We start from the raw sequence: 6,932 nt of genomic DNA on the forward strand, positions 1-6,932 counted from the left end.
GCTTATTTGTAAATTTGCAAAATTTTCATATAGACCTATGCATAAAAGAACATATCCATGTGCTTTTATTGATGTGGCAACTGTATTGAGCTTGATAAATCATGTTCCACGTAAAATTTCCATTTCCAGGAAAAAAATAGGTGATTGATTGGTTAGTCCATTGATTGATATAATGATTATTATGCTCAGCATTTGCAATGGATTGGCAATGGAATAAACAATAACATTTGCACTAAGCTTGGTAATTCTAACCCTTTAAACACCTAGGGCCAGTTTCTTGACACCTGGCTTAACAGTTGGCTACTCTAGCCACAAGGTTAACGAGGTCGTCAGACCAGGTTCAACTGAAAACACATTTTCCAAGCACAGCTAACATAGCCTTGAGTCTTAGTTGGCCTTATGTGCCAGGCTTGTAGGATTAGCACCAGGCTTTGCTAAAAATTTGCATTTCTCGAAATCAGTCATCTGTAGCCATGGTCTACCCAAGCCTGTTTTATACCCCAGGTTAACAGTGCCTTTTTTCTGGCCCTGCCTTACAGCAGGTCTTAGCTTGTAAGCCTGGATCTATTTTAAAATATGAATATTTTAAGTTGGGTATGCGAAGTTTTTCTTTTATATTTTTGAAAAACATGCTGTTTTTCAAGTAACATGATTAGTGTTTGATCCCTCCTAAAGACAGAGTACTCTCATGGTACATTAACCAATTATAAATGTACCATATATAGAGTGGAAGTACCATGGGGAGAATGGAAGTCTGAATTTAATTTACAGATGTCACCAATTAAATTTAAGACTCCCCGCATCCATTGCGGGGACTGAACCTGGGACCTTATGCACCAAAGGCGAGTACCCTATAGTCTATATATCTACCTCGAGTGACCGGCACTTCCACATGTTCCGTGTTAGCTTAGTGTTACTTGGTGCGTGGTGCATATGTACATGAAGAAACAACTCTAAGCCAACGCAGCACATGCTGCAAGGCTTTAAAGCTAAAAAAGGAAGGTTTTTATTTCAAACTCTAATGGTGACCCGCAAGTCAAATTGCAAGAATTGTACATTAAACACACCTAAACAGACACAATGCAATTTGCAGGCAGCAGCTAAATCAGCACCAATATTGCAACATTGAAACAAACAACTATACAAACATCCAATCCAACCCAACTACATCCCCCAGTTAGGCAATGAGGATAAAGTGCCTTGCCCAAGGACACAACACGTTGGCACGAGCGGGGCTCGAACTCACAACCTATGCATTATAACACCAACTAATGCCAGTGACTGTAGCCATTAGGCCATGCTCTCTCAATAAAATGCAAGTTTTTGAGACAATCTTTTGATTCATCTCAGAGTTGAATCCCTGTTGTGTTATTTGTATTGTATGTGTAATGGTATGGTGATGGATAAGGTTATAAATATTGTGAATACTATCTTCTGCTTGGGGTTATTCAGTGTCTTTGCTATTTACTTAAGTTTGAAGTGAGGTGTGGGGAAATTGAAGCTGATATTGCCTTTTATTTTGACATGTACTTGAATTGCTTGTACATGAATAATTTGTATATTAAATGTTATTGCCCATTCACTAACTGATGTTTTACATGTTTTTAGCTTTGTAGTAGGAATGGGCATAAAATGGGTCATCTCTTGTTTTGCTTAGGGCTGAGTTTTTTTGTATTCTATTTGACCTATCTCAGCATGAAATGACAACATTTTTGGTCTGGGGTCCAAGAAAAAAGTGTGCAGCGCCCTCTTATGTCACTAAACCTTATATTTAAGGAAGGAGTGGATTAGAGTGCAAAATCCTTCAAATTAACCCCCTTTCAGAATTTAGTTCTGATTTTGGTGTCTAGATACATGCAAATGAGGTCATAAAGTATTCTGTTGAAAGTTGCATGAAAATTGGACATTGCGTTTTCTTTAAAATTGACATTTTAGGTCAAAATTGAGCGCGAGGGCGCTTTTCAAGATTTTGCGCAGGTTGTGTCTCTTGCGCTATTTTGAAGTTGCAGTGATGGAGGCAACCTCAAGTTTGACCTGTGATGTAAACTCAGTAAACAAGGTTTGTTATATCTGATGCACTTACTTGTATGTTTCAGCAAACACTGTTGCCTTTATCAACAATTAATTGCTACTGGCAATTGGATGCTAGATGTATCTCCAGCACAGATCTCCAACACCAAGACCTGCACTGGAGATCTAGCATCAGTTGCAAGTAGCTATCATCATCAAGTGTTGACAAAGTGTATTTTCTGGATCAGATACAACAAACCTTGTTTACTGTGTTATATGTCCTTCTGTAAAAATTCTTTTGAGAATAGGGTCACATGGGACCATCATAAAGCTGTATTCTATATCCCCGGTCTATATCTCACTGTTAAGGGTCATTACACATGTCTCTGTAAAGTATGCTGATTTTGTTGCAGTGTATTATTCTATAGCTCATCATCAGAAGATATCTTACACTTCCCACAATGCACTGCTTCCATTTCAATTTGCTGTACAGATTTGCTATCCAGTGCAACATGGATCAATAGTGACAAAAAGTACCTCAATGTACAGAGCACATAAAAGTGTGCAAATTATGTTAATTTTATGACTATCCACCCATGTTTAGCTAGTCTATTCTCAACTTGAAAACAAATGGAACATGTACAAAGCATACAAAGCAATAGAAGTGTCATTTTATGAAATGAGGTGATGTATCATGTTGCAAAGGATTCTGGGAAGGGTAAGATATCTCCTCTGGCTTATCACTTTTGGGCCCATTAACAGTTACAATGTTAAAATCATTTATTTTAAATAAAGTTATGCATATCATATGTCATATTCATACCTACGCAGACATAAAATAATGTATTGTTACTCTTTAATACCATGTTATTGTTCAAATGTTTTATAATCATGTTTTCCACATTTTCCAGTGTGCGTTGACTATATTTATAAGTACGTATTTATAAATATGCATGTGACTACCTCTGCGCTGCCATAACAACTTGTAGACAGGTATCTGGAAGTGACCTTCAGTACGGTGGGTGGTCTTCCTGTACATTTTGAATGCAAAGGCAGTAAACGACACCAGATTGTGCAGCAAAATTGTTTATTTTGTTTAACAGCAAAACACTTTCAAAATGTTGTTTTTCATAACATATCAAAAATTTTGTTAGTGAAGTTAGTATAAACTTTGATGATATTTATCTAAAAAATTCCTATCCTTGTCAATAGCATGAGGATTTGGTCACACTTGGGAAAATACGTATTTATATAGTCAGAGCACACTGTATTCAGTTCCTCAAATTATGTATTCATTAATAACACTAACCTATAGGACCTGGGAGAATGCATGATTTGTTTCCACAAATTCTGTGTGCTAATTTGGCAAATTCCATGTGAAATAAGGTGGTACTACACCCCCTGATAAATTTTGTGACTAATTTTTCATTATTCTCAAAAAATAACTACACACTGGTAACAAAAGTTATGTATATTATAGGGGCAAGGAATCCAATTACTTCACTGAAATTTTCAGTGATTCAAGACAAGTGGTTCATTATGTTAAGAAATGAGGTACATTCTAGCGGTACCTCTTTTCTTATCATAAATAACGTGCACGCTTGTCTTGAGTCACTGAAATTCCAGTGTAGTAACTGATTCCTTGCCCCTATAATATACATAACTTTTGTTACCAGTGTGTTATTATTTTTTTTAGGAAAATGCAAAAAATAGTCACAAATTTATGAAGGGTGTAGTACCACCTTAACAAGTCGTATAAAAAGAGAGATGGAGAGAGACAGGGAGAGAATGTGAGCAAGAGTGGGTGAGAGAATGAGGAGAGTACTGGAGGTAACCAGGAGGGAGGGAGAGTACAGGAGAAAGGCATGAGAAGTATAACGAAGGGTTAATGGGAGAGAAGATGAGGGGTGGAAAGAAGAATATTTGATGAGGTGGAAAGAGGAGAGGGAGGAGGAAGAGTAAAAGAAATGAAGAAAGTTACTGTTTCAGCACTAATTGCATTAATATTTGTAGCATTTCCTATTTACTACTAATATAATTGATCATGCTAACCATGTTAACACTTTCCATTCTTGATTTCATTTTTTTTTTACATTTTCAGTCTAATACACTATAAGCCAAACCATTCAACACCTCATCATTATTGCTGCATGCTGTTGCCATGACTACCATGTTGTTTCCACGTTAAGCATGGATGGATGGTGCACATTTTTAAACACCTCACTGAAATCGGACTTTAGCAGTTGGAAATATTGTAAAATGGTTTATTAATTATATTACAAAACACCAAGGATGCGTATGTAGACCAGATATAAGAGACGAGTTGATGTGCAGTAACATCTAACAGTTCACAGTATTACCAGAAAAATGTTTTTCTTTATGATTTTATGAATGTGTGTGTATGGCCAGAGACAACCTTTTTTATGGCTGTATGGAAACCACATACATCATCATTATCGACCCATGTTGCACTATAGCAAATAGGAACAGAAAATTGAAATGGGAGAAATGCATTATGGGAATATATCCTCTCTGCATTGAAGTATTGTTTTTCATTTGCCACCTCAAGATGCGGTGATGAGAAGGTTAATAACCCACTGACAACATTTGTTTTTGTTTCCAGTGTTTTTGACAAAAAATCAATTCCTAGACGCATTGAATCTGCTGTGAATAATGAGTGGAGCCCCGAATAGGGCGAGTTGTCTATTATATGAGATAATGAAGCAAATATGGCCATGCATTCATTTTGATTAGAACATGGCAACTTGACATGCGATCGGTTCACGGTAGCCTGATTTGCAAATGTGACACGATCTGGTCCATGGGGCCAAAGGAGGCACTTTTGACAATTGAGTTTACTGTAATTATTACATTATACATACAATAGGCTATCATTTACTGAAAACATCAAAGGTCTAGCATAGTTGGTTCTAAAGGTATGAAGTGTTTTGACGTCTATTTTCTTATGTATTTTATTGTTTTTTACTCCATATTTTTACCTTTATCTTATTTTCAAATTTGCCGCCTTTGGCCCCATGGACCAGATCGTGTCACAAATATTCTTCATTTTGTTCAAATATTATTAAAATGAAAAAAAGATGAAAAACATATAATGCGTGCACAGATTGCACACACACTGAACCTGTTGGTAGTCAGTACTATGCATAAAATTGTCTCAATAATGTTAACTTTAGTATCAAAAATTAAACAAATTAAAAGTATATATATATATTTATATGATGAATTTTGTTAAGTTTTGGTATACTTGTGTATAAATTTTGTTCAAAACTTTGTATTAATATAAATATCTTGTACAAGGTGTGCAATACTAGGTAAATATCAACATATACATGTGACATGATCAAGGGGAATGAGTCACATGTCGACCCTGGTCGAAAATGAGTTTTACATACGTTTCTAAAGAGGACATTTAGAGCTTTCAGAAACTGAAAACCCCATGTTGATACAACTTTTCTTTGCGAAGTTACGTTAATATATCAATGGCAAAAAACAATATAAAACAAAAGAGTTTTAACACTTTCTTTGCCAATATCTCAAAATCAACATTAGCGACATCCAACTCATTTCCCTTGATCGTGTCACATATGTGATGCGATCAAGCTAAATGAGTCGGATGTTGATCAAAATCAAAATTCAGTTTTAAATTTTATTACATGGGCCATACTCAGAGCTTTATTTTGCTGAAAACCCCATCATAATTAGACTTGCAGTTCCAGAGATATGGCCATTTTAGTGTTGTTCAGAACAACCAAATACAAAGGAAGGTGAATATTGGCTATATCTCAAAATCAATATTCCCAACATCACATCACATTCATTTGTATAACAATTTCACTGTATGAGTTTGATAAAGATAATATCAAAGACCATAAAGATTCGCCAAATGGCCCATCTGTGTTTTTTTATCTTGGGCTATAAACATTTTTTGGTTGTACACGACTGACTGCGACCCAACTTCTTGTGACGACAAAAAAATTATTTTTGTAAAAATCAGAAAAATCCGAGCCAAATAGAAAAATTTCCGTCCATGTTGTGTTTCGCAAATGAAATAACATCATCCCAAACGACAAATTCCCACATTGGTGTGTGCCCAAAAGTCTCACATAATAATTTGTGGTTGTCAATGAGATCAATTTTTTTTCATACAACGTACAAAATGTTTTCTTAAGAATATTAGAACTACCTAAAAAATCTCAAAATAAAAATATGCTGTGATTTATTTTCAAGCAATACATGTATATATAAAAATAATGGACACAAATAATTTCAAGAGGCTCAAATTTATTGTAACCTACAGTTTGTCCACTCTGAAGTACAAAGTACCGACGCAGACGCACACAATGTGCCGACTTTGAAGGCACACATACTTGCAGCAGAGACGCAGCACTACACACTGTTAACGCGCTGTACACGCGTGCATTGTCACTTTGAACTTCAGAGTGGACAAACTGTAGTAAAATATCTGAATATCTGTTATTTTTCAATATGGGCTACATTTAGTAGTTTTTTACACCCAATACTATGTTGGTTCTGCTGCCTGCATGTGGAAAGGACTATCCCCAGAGCCCAGACAGCTGGGCACGCCATGCATTCAGCGATATCTCAGGAAAGAATGTATTAAAATCAAATGGGTTCTTAAGGGATCTGGATCGTGAATTTCAAAAAATGACAATTATTTGATATCAGAAAGACATTCTTCGTATTCAGAATGCAATTCGATGTCTGATGTGCTCTAATGTCCCACAATAAATACTGTCCAAACGTTCATACCCCAGTTATCTTGTCACAAAAATCGTGCAATATTGTCAAAAGTGAACTCTAAGAAATAGACGTTTTAGTAAAAAATGGTCAAAATTATGCACAAAATGGTCTTATATTTTAAAACGGTAAGACTTTCGCGC

General features: G+C 35.7%; 1 protein-coding gene across 1 annotated transcript in view; it reads left to right on the forward strand.

Moving 5' to 3' along the window:
• LOC140148183 (uncharacterized) overlaps positions 1-6,319 on the forward strand; it is a 49,496-nt gene extending 43,177 nt beyond the window's left edge. Inside the window, 1 exon segment of the mRNA XM_072170043.1 lies at positions 4,112-6,319. The gene's annotated coding sequence lies outside the window, so the exon portion shown is untranslated.
• The last annotated feature ends 613 nt before the right edge of the window (positions 6,320-6,932 follow it).

Source organism: Amphiura filiformis, chromosome 3, assembly GCF_039555335.1.
Source record: "Amphiura filiformis chromosome 3, Afil_fr2py, whole genome shotgun sequence".
In the NCBI taxonomy this organism is placed as follows: Eukaryota; Metazoa; Echinodermata; class Ophiuroidea; order Amphilepidida; family Amphiuridae; genus Amphiura; species Amphiura filiformis.